The 20,419-nt window shown below is 33.8% G+C and overlaps 1 protein-coding gene and 1 pseudogene across 1 annotated transcript in view; both read left to right on the plus strand.

Annotated features, from left to right (window-relative positions):
* The window catches only part of LOC145243549 (type-1 angiotensin II receptor A-like), a 1,077,320-nt gene that overhangs the window by 61,489 nt on the left and 995,412 nt on the right, over positions 1–20,419 (plus strand). The window lies entirely within an intron of this gene.
* On the plus strand, positions 14,481–14,638 carry LOC145244100 (U2 spliceosomal RNA; annotated as a pseudogene).

Genomic DNA, 20,419 nt, shown 5'->3' on the forward strand with positions numbered 1-20,419 from the left:
TATGTATGTATGTATGTATGTATGCATGCGTGCAACCATGGATGTCAATGGCAATAAAGGCTCTCGAACTTCCAAGGTCTGTCCTGGAAGGTGTTCGGAGCACCGCAGCTGGGACCCGGTTATCAGAGAATGTGCAGGACTATAGAAGGTTCATAGAGATGACCGCCTGGCATGTTTGCGTCATTTGAGCCAAGGATATATTAAGTAATGGCAATACTCGAGAACGAGTTGCTGCCATCATGTATGTATGCCTCTATGTATAAATATACATATACCTATGTATATATATATATATATATATATATATATATATATGTATAGATATATGTATATGTATATTTATCTGTATATGTACGTGTATATATATGCATATATATTTATATGTATAAATATGTATATATATTATATGTATAAATATGTATATGTATGTGTGTATATATATATGTATATATGTGTATGTATATGTATATGTGTGTATGTACATGTGTGTATATATATCTGTATATACATATGTGTATATATATATGTATAAATATGTATATATGTATATGTATATTTATATGTATATGTATATTTATATGTATAAATATGTGTATATATATGTATATGTATATGTATGTATATATATGTATATATATGTATATACATGTATATATGTGTATGTATTAGTATATCTGTATATGTATATGTATATGTATGTATATATATGTATATGTATATACATATGAGTATATATGTGTATGTGCATAAATGCGTGTTTATATATATGCATATATGTGTATATGTATATACACTCATGAACAAAAAAAAAATGGGCCAGGAAAGAAATTTACAATGTATTGCACAAAAAGCTGCATTACACAAAATTATTAAATAATAAACGAAAATGAGTAAAAAATATAAAGTGCAAGATATTTACTTTAATAAAAACTTAGTATGGAATGGAATTGCCCTTAGATCTTTTTAAAAGATCAATTCTTTTTATCATGCTCTCAACCAACTTGGAGCACTGTGAAGAGGAGATGTTATTCCATTCTCTTTGTACTGCTTCCCATAATTTTTCTTTGTTGGAAAAAGTTTTTCTAACTAATGCACGAGATATTATAGCCCAAATATCTTCCATTGGGTTTAAATCTGGGATTTGGCCAGGCCAAAATATCACATCAATTGAATTATCAGTAAGCCACTTCTTTGTGACTTTTGCTGTGTGTGCAGGGGCATTATCATGTTTAAAAATAATGTCATTGTTCATTTCTAACTTCTGGATGCTTGGTAATAGACCTCTTTCAAATATTTGAATGTATTCTTTGGCATTAATTGACGCATCACATCTGATAATTTCCCCAACTCCTGCAGCAGAAAAGGTCCCCCATACCATTATTCCTCCGTTTCCATTTTTTACTGTGGTTTTTATGCAATTCGGTGAAAATCTTTCTCCGGATCTTCGGATGCAACGTCCAGGGGCATCACTGGCAAGGCAAAATCTTGATTCGTCCGACCAGAAAACATTTCTAAACCAATCTGCATCTTTCGTACCATAACATGATGCAAATGTCTTTCTGTCGCTGATGTTCTTCTTAGTTAACAAAGGTCTTTTTGCACATCTTTTTGATGAAAATCCCATTTCCTTCATCCTTCTGGATATTGTCACTCTAGAAAGAGAATTTCCTTTTGCTGTTTCGAATTGTTTGCTCTGGTCAACATAAGTTTTTTGGCGATCCTTCAAAACGGTCATTTTTAGCCTGTGAACGTCCTTCATTGTGGATGCTCTGGGGCGACCAGAACCAACTTTCCTGCTCACTGTGCCTTCAATTTCGAACCTTTGCCCAATTCTCTTCACAGCTGAAAGAGATGTTGCCACCTTTTCTTCTTTCAAAATGTCGAAAATCTGCTTGTAAGTCAAATTTGCCTGTCGTAATCCTGCAATTCGGTTTTTAATTTTTTCGTCAAGATGTCGTCTTACTTTTCTTGGACTCATCTTTAATACTAATAATCTGAAAAATACTAAATAACAGTTAATTATTAGCAAACAAGCGATAAAACTTTTAAAAATTGTTTTCTTTCAAATTTCAATCATGGCCCATTTTTTTTGTTCCAATTTTAATCATGGCCCATTTTTTTTGTTCACGAGTGTATATATGTGTGTGTATATATGTATGTATATATATATATATATATATATATGAAACATTTTCGGGGTCAACAGCCAACTAGCACCATGTGTGTTTGTGTGTATGTATGTGTGAGTTGGGGTGGAGAGGGCTTCCGTAAGCCCTGATTGCAAAAACCATAAAGCGGGAGACCAGTACCCGCATTAAGCTGGTCTGCAATTTAACTTGTTGCTGGCTATCTTCCACAGCTAAGACTCTTCATCATCTGTTTACAGATAATCCCTTAGGCATTTGGGTATTAAAATTGTCCAGTGGCAATTAAAGTGATTTTTGAGCTTATGGACTTAAACTGTCTGAGAGAGTGGTATTCCTCTGACAGGACGTTGCAATCATCATCATCATATATATGTATATATACATATATGTATATATATGTGTATATGTATATCCGTATATATGCATATATATGCATATGTATATCCGTATATATGCATATATGCATGTGTGTATACTTATATATATATATATATGTATATGTACATATGTATACGTATATATATATATATATGTAGATACATATGTATATATGTATTGATATATGAATATGTGTATGTATATGTATATATATGTGTGTATATGTATATATATGTATGTATATATGTATATATATATATGTATATATGTATGTATATGTATATTGGTGTGTATATGTATATGTATGTATATATGTATATATATATGTATATATATGTATATATGTTTATATATGTATAAGTATATGTATATGTGTATATGTATGTATATGTATATGTATGTATATACATATATGTATGTATATGTATATATATATATTTAGATGTATATATGTATATATATGTATGTATAGGTATGTGTGTATATATTTATATGTGTTTGTGTATGCATATGCATATGTATGTATATATATATATATGGGTGTATATATATGTATGTGTATATGTATATATGTATATGTATGTGTATATGTATATATATGTATATGTATGTGTATATATGCACGTGTGTATATGTATGCATATATATGTATACGTATACATATACGTATATATATGTATATATATGTATATATGTATATGTGTCTGTGTATATGTATATATGTATATATACGTATATATATGTATATATTTTTATATGTGTACATGTACTTTATATGTGTATATATGTATATGTATGAATATGTATATGTATATATATGTATATATATATATATATATATATATATATATATATATATATATATATATATATATGTCAGGCCATGTCATATATTACTGGTACCATGTAACCCAGTACTATCTGCCTCATGGTAGGGTCACCGGCGAAAATCTTGTGCCCCCACCAGACTTGTTTGGTGAGGAGGGGGCTAGTGTCCTTGAATGATTAAAAACAAGACCTTCCAAAGGGCGAATGTACCCTTTTTCGGGGTGAACGGCCGACTAGCACCGTGTGTGTTTGTGTGTTTGTAGGTGTAGATAGGAATCCTCTAAGCCGTGTTTAAGGCAACCTCTCTAGGAGAAGCAAATCTCTGATTTTTAAAACCAAAAAGCGGGAGACAAGTACCCGCATAAAGCTGGTCTGCAGTTTAATTTGTTGTTGGCTATATTGCTCTTGCTGGTTGCTGGATCTCAACATTTTGAACCAAGAGAGAGACAGCTGTTGTGCAAAGCTAAGACTCTGTAACATCATATGTTTATAGATACTCCCTCGGGCATTTGTCTATAAATGTGGTCCTGTTGCGATGGAAAAGTTGTGACGCGTGAAGGCATGAAATGCTGGATGCATGTAATAATTGATCTCAATGAATATTTTCAGTGCCATACCTGCTTGAGCGGTGGGTGTATTCATCCGTAGGACTAAAAAAAAATCATTTTTGGGCTCATGGACTTTAAGTGTCTGAGGGGGTTGCACTCGTCTGACAAGCCGTTGCAATTATCATGTATGTATACCTATGACTTTCGACAGAAAGCGATGGATTTTCAGAAGATCGATATCATTTTTAAGCTTAACTCTTCGGAAGACACTAATCGAAAAATTGGCCAAAAACATTAATTTTTTCGTCCTCAACTAGGCACTTTTGTAGAGGGTGGGTCTGTTTTTTGCTGGCATTTATTTGTAAGTCACTGAAAGCTCGCGTAAACGAAGTTGCATAAAAGGCATTATTTCGACTGCCCGTGACGTCACAACAATGGAAGGCTCATCGATAAGATTTTTTTTCACGTATTTTTCGTCTGGCGGGTTACGGGTTCGAGCCTGCTTACGACTTCCATTTTTTTTTTTTTGGCGCTCACAAATTTCGTTTGTGTTTGTTTTTTTTTGGGTTTTTTTTTTCAATTACCACCCTTATATACACCTCCACTTTTTTTCTGCTTTTGCGTCACGGCTTTGAGCCTGCCTGCCTAATACAATTTATTTTGGCTCAACACACACCTGCAAACACCTGGGCAATGCCGGGTATCCAGGCTAGTAATGCCTAAAACAAATACGCTGGAGTTTCGAAGAGGAAAAACAAGGACATAATATAAAGCGGAAAAAAAAGAATAAAAAAATTTTTTTTCAATAAACGAAGAAATAAAAAATATAAAATTTGTTAGTTGCTGATTGGCGTTTACAACTGTCGATGTAATTTGGGGTTTTAATAAAAGATTCGTTGTGAAAGTTGTAAATTACAATAAAACATTATCACACGGTCTTTTTTTTTCAAAATGTTGCTATTATTTAAAAATTAAAATCAGGTTTCTAATTTTTATTAGAGACAAGCCTAGGTTCCCGGCGTCTCCCGGGTGTTTGGATGTGTGTGCTGAGCAAAAGAAAAAAAAAACGTTGAAGTAGGCAGGCAGGCTCGAATCCGTACTGTGAAGAAGAAAACGAAAGTGAAAAAAAGTTACGTCTTTGTTGCTGCGCTCATCGCTAAACCGGAAGTGTCAAAGATTTAAATTAAGGCTACTCAATCGAAAAGAGGGGATGACTTTCAGCGAAAAAAATAACACCTCCCTGTGGAAAAGTGATCAGTTAAGGGCGAAGTCATTAATGTATTTAGCCAATTTTTCGATATTTGTCGTCCGAAAGGTCGAGCTTCAAAACGAAATCGATCTCGCGAAAATCCGTCGCGTCTGTCGAAAGTTTTATACATATATACATACATACATGTAAACAAACAGGTGAGATTTATGTTATACAAGAATAAAAAAGCATTGGAAATACAAAAGGATATAGGGATGGTATGCCAAAAAGTATACAAACAAGATAGTTATGAATGGCTAGGCACATGGAAATAGAATTGCATCCAAAGTATAGCCCTATAGCTTTTCTCCAATCTTCATTCCGTGCCATCTTTACGGTTGTAAAAAGCTATAGGGCTATACTTTGGATGCAATTCTATTTCCATGTGCCTAGCCATTCATAGCTATCTTGTTTGTATACTTTTTGGCATACCATCCCTATATCCTTTTGCATTTCCAATGCTTTTTTATTCTTGTTAATTAGTATTTTTACTTACAGTCTTATTTTTAAACTTACATTCATGATAGTATTGTCTTTTTTTAGGAGGCGGCTCATTGCCGCCTCCATTAGTAGCAGGTCGCTTCCTGCTGGGTTTTAGGTCTTTGGGTTTTGGGCCTTAGGAGTTGCCTCTTGGTCCTCCATCGGTTCTATATTACATAAAGAGTGCTACCGCCTCTCTGATAAAACAGTTAGAGTATTATAAAGTTCTAAAATGTTCATACCTTCACTATTACATTTTTCTTGGTTCATTCTTTGGCGTTTTGGCAAAGATTTGGCAGTTTTTGATATTTATATTTATAATAGTTTGTGCATGAGGCAGCTTTTTCCCCTTGAGATCCCTGTTATACCGTGCTTTTGAGTCAGCACGTGAGGCAGCCTTCTTTTTTTCTGGTTCTTTGTTATAAAGAGCACGTGAGGCAGCCTTGTTTTTTTCTGGTTCTTTGTTATAAAGAGCACGTGAGGCAGTCTTCTTTTTTCTGGTTCTTTGTTATAAAGAGCACGTGAGGCAGCTTTTTTCTCCTCAGAATCTCTGTTATAACGTGCTTTTGAGTCAGCACGTGAGGCAGCCTTCTTTTTTTCTGGTTCTTTGTTATAAAGAGCACGTGAGGCAGTTTTTCCCCTCTTTTGAGTCAGCACGTGAGGCAGCCTTTTTTGCCTCAGGATTTGCATGATACTTAATTTTTATTATTTCAGCATTTTTCTGATAGTATTCTGTTTGCTCAGATAATACCTTGACTTTGTTTTTTTCATAGTCTATATTTCTCTGAGCTTTTTTACTACGTGCTGACTTTGGCATTTTTTATTAAATGTAAACATATAACACTTATGTGTATCTTACTATAATATCACTTATCTTATAGCAAGACAACTCTCGTAGAATTGAGATACTGCCCCGTCACCAATAGTTAAAGTGTGGAACGGTATATACACCAATAGTGTAGTTGTTATCTTTATATGAAGTCCTAATCAGTGACAGTGTGAGGTTACTTGGTTAATTTATTGTAGTTTATTTTAGAAAACTTACTTGTTTTTATTAGTAGATTGTGTATAGTAGCCACAATATCTAGTTATTTTTGTGGCTAGGGCTTGGATTTTTATTCTTTTGGGTCAGCTTCCAGTGAGTTCTTAGAAGATGACTTTCTTGCAGTTTCTTTTGCGGTTAATTTAACTTATTTCCTTTTGCGTTTGGTGAGTTCTTAGAAGAACTGGTCTGATCTACTTTTCTTAGCGAGCGAAGAGATTCAGCTGCATTTAACAATGGTTGCTATAGTGTATTTTTGCGCATGCGTGAGAATTTCACCTAGGTTCAAATCCTGGTCACAGTATTGACATTTTGTACATATTCTTCAGTCCAAAATCTGAAGAATTATTTGTTTTTATAACATTGTTTTTTGACGTCGTACTTGCTGATAGGTTACTCTTATAACAATTTTGATCAACTGAGATAAAGATTTCGTGGTTTCATTAACGCTGGTGGGTTACTGTTTAAAGAAAAAACCTTAACGTTCACCTCAAATATTCAGCGTCCAAGAAATATAGGCCACTGGCAAACTGGAACGTCTGTTAGCATCCGGTGTATTATTTGGAGCTGTCCCTTTTGGAGAAGTTCCGTGTTCGAAGTGGTCTGTCTACATTAGGTATATAGTGTTTAAAACTTGTTATTACACGTAATCTTATTTAATTATGGAGTTAGCTAAAAAGCGATGGGTCACTGCACCTCTCCCTGTAAAGAGCAGTCGATTGATGCTTGAACTGTTGTCAGAGATTGTTCGTACACCGAGATACATCGTCTCAAAAGAAAGAAGAAAGCAGAAGAAGAAAGACCAATTGGCCATTTTTGTACCCCTTTTTTTTTGCTCTCTTTTGACATTTTAACCGACGTTCTGACACTCGCTGGATTCGTAAGACGCTTCTCTGTAAGAATATGTGCTTTTTGAAACTTATAAGTTGATTTTAGTTGAGATTTGGATAGTTTTGTTTTGTAGGCGTATATAGGCGTGTACGGGCCATCCCTATATAGAGAGTGCTACCGCCTCTGCGATACGTTATTCCTATTAATTTGGTTATTCTGATAAAGTTTCGGTCGATGTACTGTCCTATATTCTTCAAGTGTATCTTGAGAAGTCGACAAAATACACCTGAAGAAGGTCGGAAGTTACATCGACCGAAACGTTGTGAAAATTACACTCAAGACGTGAACAGTTACCCGATGAATCCAAAGTTTACAAATAAACGTTTTCTGTTTTCCATCATTAGAGTAAAAACAAATGTTCAATCTACGAATATTTTCCTGGACGTAAAAATACAATTGGGGGGGATTACCTATAAATTTGAGTTTTACTGGTAAGTTAAAAAAAATAAATATATATTATTTTATTATTTTTACTATCAGCGGTGGAAGAGTTTGCCTTAAAGGGAATCAAATAAAATTAAAAGAATCGTTTTTGGCATCTGAAAACAGGCTCACACTGTTCTGATTCCGATATCGATACGATACACTGATTTTTCGATTCCCGATTCCGATTAATCCTTCAAAGAGTAGCACAATCAAAGTCATTTATTATGTCAAAATTTGAACTCTCTTTTATTAGATTCGGATTGTATTTCTATCGATATTGTTTCCTTTGTGTGTACTGAACTCTTGTGTGTGTGTGTGTGTATGTGTGTGTGTGTGTGTGTGTGTGTGTGTGTGTGTGTGTGTGTGTGCGCGCAGGGTATCCATAAAGTCCATGTGAGCCTAAAAATATTTATAATTTTATTTCTGATTGCAATAGAAATAACATGTAAAAAGGATTTGATTTTGGAACAATTCATTTTAAAATTGCACACGGACTTTATGGACACACTGTGTATATATATATATATATATATATATATATATATATATATATATATATATATATATATATATATATATATGAGACGAATATTAGCTGAAGAGAGCTTGATAAGGATACCTTAAACGGGCCTTATTATCGGGCTTGAAACCGACGGTACCAATGATCTGTCTCAACTAACAACTTTCTGTACACAAAATATAAATACGCTCTTACAATTTGGATTTTCCTTTTAATTGAGCACTCTACTGGAATTCTTTTTCACAAAAAAAACTAATCATATATATATATATATATTTGTGTGTGTATATATATATATATATATATATATATAATAGAGATAAAAAAGGTTAATATACTTTTATAAAAATTTTTCATTTAAATTAACAATGAAACGACTTATTCGCGATTATTTTCGGCAAATTCTTAAAGACTGAGACTAGTCGATCAACCCAGTGTGCCACTTTAAAAATTTTCTCAGCAAAATAAATAAATAAACACGTAAATTTCTTTGTTATTTTTACACAATAGCAAAGTAACACTAGAAGATCTTTTTTTTTTAGTAGAATGAATCCCTGAAGACTGAAGCAAGTTTCCAATCTCGTCTGCCTTTTTTGAGGGAACTAGTTTTCTCACATTAAAACATTAATATCTAACTGCTCTGGTGGGGAGGAAAGTAAATAGCTATTTCTTTATAAAAAAATATTTTTTTATTTTTTATTTTTAATAACATTGCATAATGTTCCCTTTTATGACAATGCGACTTTGGTTCATTAAAAAAAGTATTTGTGCGCTGCTCGTCGAACCTGAAAATTGTGTTTATTCCGATAGCCGTTCTCAACAAGGGGAGGTTGAAAATAAGAAAATACATTGCAGAATTACCATCCCCCAATTTCCCAATGTTAAGAACGGCTTTCAGAATACACACATCAAACGTCACGTTAAGAATGGCTGTGATATATATATATATATATATATATATCCTTATTTAAGAAGCTCCATGTAATTACAGAGCAATATGGAGTATAAATGACAAAAAGTTATATTCCAAAATTCATTCCTTTTATTCAGTTGACTTATACAATACTTGACGGTATATGTTTTGTAGCGCAAAATCAATCACTTAATTATTATATCAATCAATGAATTTATTATGTCCTTAACTCATCAGAAGAAATAGCAACAATCAATCCGACAAAAGGAATTGAAGTTTGATTTCACATGATTTAAATCCGAAAATTGGAAGATAAGCTGAAAATAAATTTTTTATTTTTCCATTACGCCATATTGAATTTTTATCAACCAAAGTCATTAAACCCAACTATTGTACCAACAATGTCAATTAATTTATGAATCGTCTACCAAAATTTTCTATTTAATAATTAGTAAATTTATTAATCCTAATGTGTGTATACATACTTATGAAAATAATATCAAGAAATTATAAACTATTATACATGTTTGTATATACGAAACTAAACTATTATACATGTTTGTATATACGAAACTAAACTAAGCTAAAAGTAATATAAAATAAACTAAGATAAAAATAATAAATAATGTATATATTATCTTTAAAATACAATTATCCACTGACACGTGTTTCGTCGATTACGACTCATCAGAGTAGCTGAATCTTGCGAGGCTCGTAATTGGGACACTATGATAAGATGCGTAACTGCTTTCCACTTGGCTATCGCGCACGACTGAATATGTTACGGTTTTTATGTAAATGTTGTTTGTTTATATTTTTGCGATACGTTTTAAATGAATTTAATTATATATTCGAAAGGGCATTTGTGTAGTAAGTTATAAAAAGTATATGGTGATTAAGCTGCACTGAATATTCCGCGTTTCATCCACTTTATGATTCTTCAGGCTTATGCGCATAAGCCTGAAGAATCCTAGAGTGGATGAAACGCGGAATATTCAGTGTAGCTTAATCGCCATATACATTTTATAACTTACTAACTAGCTCTACCTACGTATTGAGCACTTTTGAAGTAAATACTTAAAGTTTACGCATAAATCTATACTTTCGTATATAAATTTATGTGAGTAAATAAAGTAGTTATATATATATATTTATATATATATATATATGAATATGTATCTTATATATATGAATATCTTATATATATATATATATATATATATATATATATATATATTAGATACTAATATATATATATACATATATATATATATATATATATATATAGATATTGGTGTTTGATAAACATTGTATGCATTTTATTATATAGATTCGCGAAATATTTGATGCACGTCTTGAGATCTTGTTCACTAATCAAAGCAGACGCGATCTATAAAAAAGATATCATTCAGATTGACGACAAAATCAATTCAGATCAAATGAAAATAAAAGAAAATGAACAGTATAAAATATGTAAAATATCTTATGTACTGGTAGATCAGCATTTAAAAACAAAAATCACCCACTCGAGGTAAAATGGTATTATATCTTTCAAGTTCATAATCACTTCAGTTTTAAATAGTAAAAAATGCTATACATGTTGTCGTTAGCAAATGTATTGCCTCCTTTTTTATTCTGTTTTAATCGCTCTTACGTTATTACAAATGCTGTTGAATATTGGCAGGCGCCATAATATGTTCAGAGGGCGAAGAGAAGGCTAGCGTTGCAAAATATTATGATAAGCTTATTTGTTGAAAACGTTTTATTGGTCTGTCTCTTAAGGTCTAGCGTCTGAAATATTTTTAATTTTAAAGATTTAACACGTGATGGTCCCTCCAAAATACCTTAAATCGAAATGCCATAATAGGTTTCTACTGGAAAAGTTTATTTATGCCTGATTTTCTATCAAACTTCGTCTATGCATATTACACAGTATTTATATTATCGCCATAAAAACAGGTGTAATTTTGCATGGTAGGTGTTTAGTAGAGATGTAATCTATGCTTACTCTCCTTGGTTGATATGCCGAAAAACTAAATAACGTCAACTAAAGCAACAGCATTAAATACAACAGCAACAAAACCGTTATAAACATCGCAACACTAAAACTATAATACAAGCATATCCTAAACATAAAATATACAGGGTGACCAAAAAAAAAAAACAAACAAACAAATTACATTCAATTGTTTTTCTGAGCATTTTACGGTCAACGGAGAAAAGAAGGCCAAATACCCTAGTGTTTTTTGATGTGATGTTTTGAATAAATAAACTAGTTATGACTAAAGTTTCATTTTATTCGGACAAAACACTAAGAACAGGGGCCTAATTAGAGTTGGGCCCGTTTTTTTGGGGGGCACCCTGTATAAACAATAATAGCAACATAAACAACAACAAATATCAGACAACATTAGCCGCAACAATATCAAGAAGAACAAAGCACCACCAGCATATAAAAGCAAAATCATTATAAAAAAAGAAAAACACATCTAAAGAACAACAGTAACAACAACAGTAACAACAATAGTAACAACATCAGTAGCAGCATGTTCAATAGCATCAACGACTTACTCAACAGCAATATCAACAATATCAACAAAGTAATCACCCACAATAACAGGAACAACATCATTAGCAATATGAACAACATATTTAACAACAACAGCATCGATATCATCACACACACACATAAACAACAAATAAATAATAATAATAAACAAGATTATAATCGACATTACCAAACACTGTAATATTGACAAAAACACAAAAAAAATATTACCAACGGCAGCAACATTATCAACAACTAAATAACAACATAACCACAGCAGAAAACAATATGGACAACAGCATAAACAAGAAAACAACAACATAACAACATAAAAATACTCAACAACCTTACAATATGAACAACAAAATAAAAACCTAACATAAGTGCTAACAATAAAATCAACGTTAACTACAGCATAAAAACAACATAACAATAAAATGAAAAACAACATCAACACAGTTAACAAAAGAATAACAAAAGCATAACAACATCAGTAACAACAAAAATCTGCATTACCAAAAACTGCAACATGTACAAAAACACAAGCAATAACATTTACAACAATGTCACCAACATCAACAACATAAACAACAAAGCAACACTATAACAACAAAATCAGCAGCAATATAACATCAATAGAACAAACAATAATAGCATTAGCAGCAACATGAACACTAACATCAGCACATTTAACAATAACATAGCAATAACATGAAAACCGACTTACTCAACAGCAATATCAACAATACCAACAAAGTAATCACCCACAATAACAAGAACAGCATCATTAGCAATATGAACAACATATTTAACAACAACAGCATCGATATCATCACAGACATATAAACAACAACTAAATAATAATAATAAACAATATAATCAACAGTACCAAACACTGTAATATTGACAAAAACACAAACAAAGATATTACCAACGGCAGCAACATTATCAACAACCTTACAACATGAACAACAAAATAAAAACCTAACATAAGTGTTAACAATAGCATCAACAACATAAACTACAACATAAAACAACACATCAATAATTTGAAAAACAACATCAACACAGTTAACAACAGAATAACAAAAACATAACAACGTCAGTAACAACAAAAAATCAACATTACCAAAAACTGCAATATATACAAAACACAAACAATAACATTTACAACAATGTCACCAACATCAACAACATAAACAACAAAGCTGCAACATAACAACAACATCAACAATAACATCAACAATAACATCAACATCATCAACAACATAACATTAATATAATAAACAATGATAGCAGCAACATTAACAGTAACATCAGCACATTTAATAACAACATAAGAATAACATAAAAACAACATCAACACAATTAACAACAACATAGCAACAACATCAATGACATAAAGAACAACATGAGCAACAGTGCTAACAACACAAAAAGAACAGAAAAACATTAACAAGAACATCAACAAAGTAAACTATGGACTCAACAGCATCAGCAACATTAATAACAACATTAACAACAACATTAATAACAACATTAACAACAACATTAACAACAGCATCCACATTATCCTAACAAAAAAACAAAACGGCAAGAATATGACCAATAACAGCAACAGTGTAAAAAGCATTATCAACAACAACAGCACACATTATTAAACAGTATTATAGAGGACCGAAATGCAAAGCTTTTTAGTCGCGTGCAATCGACTCTATAAGTCACTCGGTCACTCGGTCGGTCGGTCGGTCGGTCTGTCCGTAACACTTTTGTGCTTGGCCTTTTTGGTTAAGATCAAAGGTTTGTTCTTAATAGATGCTGTTCTTAGCTTTTTAAGCTTTTCTTGGCCTTTTGGCCAAGATCAAAGTGTAGCACAAATGGAATTTTATTAAGATTTTTATCTTTTTTGTATTTTTTTATATGAATAAAAAAAATTTAAAATTGTGCTTAAGTAGGCACCCTCTCCCACCACACACACATAAATAAAAATTTAAAGGGGTAACCATGATAAAAGAGGCTGGCCGAGAGAAAAATCATTTAAAATTTACAACAGAGACGAGATGGATCAGCCAACCTCACCATCCGTTTTTTTGTTCATTTTCCCAATTGTATTTTTTCCTGTGAATAAAAAATTTAATATCTCAAAGTGTAGTATCTGTTCCGGCAGATACTGCAAGCAAAGACCATATGTGGGGCAAACCCCACATATAAGACCTTGGTCAATGAAGAGGCAACCCTTCATACCAATTGTCACTATCCGGGGAGTTGGTCCCCATTTCCCCATCCACTCCTCACTTTAAAATCGGCGTTGTGCCTAATTTGCTCGGTGAGGGAGCAAATAAATACCAACCCCACATATAAGACCTTGGTCAATGTAGGGGCAACCCTTCATACCAATTGTCACTATCCAGCTTCTCTACTCTCCGGGGAGTTGGTCCTCATTTCCCCTTCACTCCTCACATTAAAAATCGGCCCTGTGCCTAATTTGCTCGGTGGGTGAGCAAATAAATATCATTTTCTTGGCCTTTTGGCCAAGATCAAAGTGTAGTATCTGTCTTTAATACATGCTGTACTTATGTTTGTAACTTTACCTTGGCCATATAGCTAATATAACGTTTCAAATTCCCTAAATCAAATATTTTTTGTGATTTAAAATGGGGGATCACTTTTCCTTATTAATTTAATGTAAAATGATCACCCACTTGACAACCAGTCAGTCTCAAAACCATTCAAGCCATTCTCCAGATCATTCAAGTTGTTTTTGATGGATTCCAGTTATTTTTTAAGCATTCAGGTCATTCTTAAGGTCATTCAATTCGTCCTTAGTTCATTAAAGTCATTCTATGTCATTTATTTTTATGTATTTAAGTCATTTAAGCCCATTTTCTGTCATTTTAGCTTATCTTTAAGACTTTCATGTCAATCCTACATTCACGCATTCATTCATTGAACGAGAGCACGCGACTAATGGCTATCGGCCTGGTTCTATTGCATAGACATAAAATTAGTAATAACTTTAAGATGACTTCAAACCTTGCAATAATTAGTTTCGCTTTTGATTGTCTGTAAAAATTGCTCTCGTACATTTCTTTAAATAGGCTGAGATAATGGCTGACATTGCGCTTCTATTATGCAAAATAATAGCCGTTGGTCTCTTCTTACATTAATCTATAGACGTGGCGCCACTTACTTGTCACGATTTACGATTGGAAGGACGGACGACTAGAGACAATGCTAATCAGACGAAATATTTTGTTAGTTCCCCGACAAAAGGAAGATGCACCCGAAAATTCACCCTCCTCCGTTCGTCTGCCTACACTTTTCTCAATAACTACGCCTTGGAATTTTTTAAAATTTTGCACAAACATAAAACATGGTATGAGTAAAAAGTATCAGAACGGATTTTCCCGGAAAACTCCGGTTGCCCCCTAAGGGTGCTTTCTGGTGAAAATGGCTAAAATTGACACGTTTGTGTCATTATTAAAAAAAAAAAAAAAATTAAAAAATTGATGCCTTAGATTTTTTAAAACTTTCTGAAAAGTTTAAATTAACTAATTTCTATATAATTTTGTTTGTCTATACTTCGAGATAACTCTTGGGTGTGCCCCAGGGGCTCATTTAGGGCTAATAAGCTCACTCCCTTTTGGGGAGTATTTTACCATATGCGTCCAAAGTTTTCTGTGTATGTCTTTTTTGCAGTCTTATATGGTGCTGAACTCAAATTTAAATATCTTAAGGCCTGTGGTATATTGGGGCCTAAATGGAGGGGACAAATGATGAACTTGGTAATTTCTTTTTTTTTTTGCATGGTACAAAAGTTAAATATGTTAAGGTCTAAAACTGCACGGTTTGTTCATTTGTACTAGGATTTGACGTCTCTTGGGGTGAGGACTAAATGGGTTGTGTAGACAAATGCTAAACATAGTCATTTTTTATGCCTCGTTTACTGTTCATTCATTGTTTGTTCGCTGTGAACTACCGGGGACAAAGCATACTTGGCTTGTTTCGTCTCGAATAAGTTAGACACAAGGTCAAGTGAGGTTTTGTAAAGCCAGTGAAGTTGGGGACTTTAACTTTAGCCTAAAACAATTCTTTTGCAACATTGTTGGCATTTAATGGTAGAAGCGTTGACTGAGATAATCAATATACGGATCGCTTCTTTAATGATGGGGGGGGGGCAAGGCCTAGGAAGATGAGTCACCTAGGAATAATGTAAGAACTTAAATTTGCCGAGGATAGGTAGGAAAATAAAGAAGACTCTCTCGTGTGTGCAAGACTCTGGATCGGTTTTCCGTAATAAAAACACACCGGATGTCCGGATTTGATGCTCTATATAAACACGCAAGTAACGTCAAATTTCGATGAATGAGAGGTTGGTGGAGTTACATGATTAACCATTATTATAAATATCGTGGATCATTCTATAAAATGACTTGTTTTTGACAAGCTTTGCTCACTTTTCGCCTTTAAAAAATGGTTCCTTTCTGCTTCCATTTCCTTTCCTATAATACTATACTTATCTGTCTGTTTAGATGTATACATGTATGTATGTATGTTTGTATGTCCGCGTAATACTTTCAACGGAAGCGACGGTTTTTCACGAGATTGCTATCGTTTTGAATCTACACCCTTCGGACGACAAATATCGGAAAATCCGTTAAAAAACATTAATTCCTTTACTCTCACTTGAGTACTTTTCTACAAGCAGGGGCGGTTTCCTCGCCGATATTTCTCAAAGTCATCCCGTCTTTTCGATTGAATAGCCTTAATTTTAACCTTCGCCACTTCCGATTTAGTGAATGACACAACAGCAAAGACGTCACGTTATTTTCTCACGTTATTTTCCTCCTTCGCGGTACGGGTTCGATTCTGTCTGCCTACTACCATTTTTTTCTTTGCTTAACATACACCACTAAACACCTGGGCAACGCCAGGAACCCAGGCTAGTACAATTGAAGATGCATTGAAAACAGTTTGATTTATAGTAATATTACATATGAATTTAGTTTAGTTATCGTAACATTGCAAATGACTTTGTAAAAATAGATTTGTATATTAGATTGTCAGCTAAGATTGACAATTAAGTGGAATGAAAATTTACCTTTAAGACTAGAAGGATATGTTTCCTGGTTGTGGTGCTTTCGGACACAAGTAGGTGTGGAAACTCTATAGATAGGCCTCGGGCTCTTTCGCCTGAGCTTATAGAGAAGGCGGTTGGGCTTTTGATAAACTGTGTTCTCTTTGCTTTAGGGCGTCTGTGAGTGTACATGCATACCTTAAAAAAACAACAGAAACCCCCGATTACATGCTACAAACTTAAGCACATTTTGTTTTATTTCGCCATGGCCGATGGCCAAATGTGTTTTAAAGTCTTCGTCATTTCCCGATTTATACACTCGTTGGCGATAATAAAACCACAAACACCTGGTTATAAAAATATTCCGTTTATTCAAAATATCCTTACGGTTTTTGGATGCCATTTTGGACAAGTTTAATGGTGCGCGTCGGGGTGGTGGTGTGAGCAGAATAACCTGTTGCTTAGCGCGCCTCTCGTATCGCTCTCTATACCGGGTTACTCCTCCATTAATCTGTATTAGCCTTGATAGCATTACCAATCAAACCATGTATTATGTTAAAATGTGGGTCTAACTCGCTGATCGCGAATTTTACATCCTACGATTTGACCTCATTTGACGTAAGATTCCCGGATCTTGAATCTAGACTTCTGACCGACTTTTGCTTGATATCTCTTCCTATGGATCTGGTCTCTTCGACAATTTTATTGTATTGTTGGTATCATAAAAGGAGCCCCTTGTATGATTGTCTAAATGTTGCTGTCTATTTGTGATATGTTCTATTTTTTTTTATTATTACATTTTCACCCCAAACAAGGTACATTGCCACTTTAGTATAGAGGACTACTATCAGGGGCAACAACTACTGGGGTACTATGTAGGGATTTCGACAGCAAGATGTCGGTTCACGTTACACTTTAACTTCTATATGTCAGTGCAGTTGGGTTAGCAGGGACCTGGAATGGAATTCTAGAGTCTAGCGGTTCTGGGGAATAAACTATTGGAGTAGAAAGATTTTTACATCTAGGGATCTCTACTTTGTGGGGGTGGGATTTAGCTGTCTGTCGGATTTGCCGAGAGTGTCTACGTCGTGGGGGCACAAGTGTCTGCAGTTCGCCAGAGCATTCACCATTAAAATACTTATAGAACAGGCAGAGGGATGAAACATTTCGTCGATGGGACAGATGCCGAAACTTAGATCCCAGTTCAGGGCCTATCTGATTGGCGACTCTCTTTTGAACCTTGTCTAGGAACGAGAGTCTAGTAGCAGATGCATCAGCTCAAATTTGACAACAATACTCCATACATGGTCGAATGGTGGCCTTATAGAGGTACAGGATACTTTCAGGTGTCAGTAGTTTTCTAGCACATTAGAGAGAGCCTACCTTTCTCGCAGCGGCCCAGGCAATGTTTTCAATATAATTGTTCCAACTCATGTTTCCTGTGAACGTTAGGCCAATCAGTTTGAAAGATGTACTATCAGTCACGTGCCATTGCTTTTACTGGCAGAGAAGGTTTGCAGAGAAGGTTTGCATTGTTCATATCTAACTCTGACATAAATAATATTATTTTTTTCCAAGAATCTATTTGCATTTCTAGGATTTCAATATGTATTCTTTAAACTTTTCTTTATTAGGTTCGATTCTAACCTTTTCAAAATCATTTCAAACTTAACTAGTTTGCTCTTTTAATTACTTGGGTCTGTCCCCTTCTCATATAACATGTATACGCTGTGAAAGTACCCTGTAAGTCCAAGAAAAAAAAAAAAAGTGCACGTTTGTAAATGGATGTTGTGCTGTAACTAGCTTTAAGCCCGACACACACGTTAAAGATGCAAACGGTTTCTTTTATATAATAGATGAAACGTCGTTATACGTATTTATTATGTTTCGTTTTTCTCATCATTAGCGTTATCCACACGAAGGAATGAAATGCAAGCGAAACTAATTTTCTTATCATTAAGATAATCGGACGAGTTGAACTACCGGATATATTTTGCCGTGTTTGTTTTTGCGATTTAATTACGCCAATTGGACCAAGTGAATCGTGTGTGATAATGAGGTTTTTCAACTTTTTGAGTTTTAAAGAATAGTAAACGTTTGGCGGAAATGATAAGGCAGTTTGCTTAACGATAAACGTACCATAATCCCTTCTACAAATGAGTCTAACAAGAACCTTCTCTGTCTTTCCCTCTCTCTCTTTCTCTTTCTCTCTGTATATATATATATATATATATATATATATATATATATATATATATATATATATATATATTTATAAATATGTGTGTTTTTTTACACAGTAGTCACCACTTATAAAGGCCCGGAAGACACTCAGGGATAAGGGTTATTGCAAGTACATTACGTTAGTGTGGAGATTTGATGAAGTGTTTACTTAAGGGGGCGGTTCATTAGGAATTTGTTAACATTGGACTTGAAGACATTCAAGTTGTAGTCCGGTGGGAAGCAGGCAGACGGAACAGAGTTCCACAGGCGTGCAGTTCTAATAAAGAAGCTTTGTTCATGGAATCCACGTTTTGATTTAGGCACAGATAAAGAGTGGGGGAAATTTTTCACAGTGGATTCGGCTAGACGGGTGTTTTTCGTGAAAGATTAGCGAGGGGGACCAGAGATTGGAGTTCAGACGAGCACCTGCCATGGAAATAACGATAAAACAAGGATAAGCTCGCAACGTCTCTTCTGTGGGAGAGAGGTTGCAGGGTAGAAAAAAGGGCATCCTCCACTAAGCCACGAAGTCTATTTTGTACACTGTCAAGGCAGGATAGGCTGTTTTTAACAGCTCCTGCCCAGATATGGCAGCAGTATTCAATTCTTGGACGTACTTGGCTTTTATATAGATATAAAAATATGTATATATATATATATATGTGTGTGTGTGTGTGTGTGTGTGTGTATATACATATATATATACATAACATATACATGCACTCATGAGCAAAAAAAAATGGGCCAAAGGTGAGGGAAGGAAGAAATCGATTTTTATTTTTCCATATTTTTTTTGTGTAAATTTTAGCTAAAAATTTCTATTTTACAGATCCTAATTATCATAGCATATAATAATAATTGGAAAGATAAATCCTAAAAATGGTAGGACTGCACCTTGGCGAGAATATAAAAAAAAACGAATTGCAGGATTAAGGCATTCCAAAGTGACTTATAAGCAAGTTTTTGATATTTTAAGGAAAGAAAATGTGAAAACATCCCTTTCTGCAGGGAAACAAATTGATCAAAGGTGCGAAATCGGACGCCCGGTAAAAAGGAAATCTGAATCTTGTCTCCTTAGAGCATTCACTCTGAAGGACGACCACATGCTTAAATTAACTGCTTTGAAGGATCGAGAGAAAACTTATGTTG

Source organism: Euprymna scolopes, chromosome 22 (assembly GCF_053919585.1).
Source record: "Euprymna scolopes isolate OS-2025 chromosome 22, ASM5391958v1, whole genome shotgun sequence".
In the NCBI taxonomy this organism is placed as follows: Eukaryota; Metazoa; Mollusca; class Cephalopoda; order Sepiida; family Sepiolidae; genus Euprymna; species Euprymna scolopes.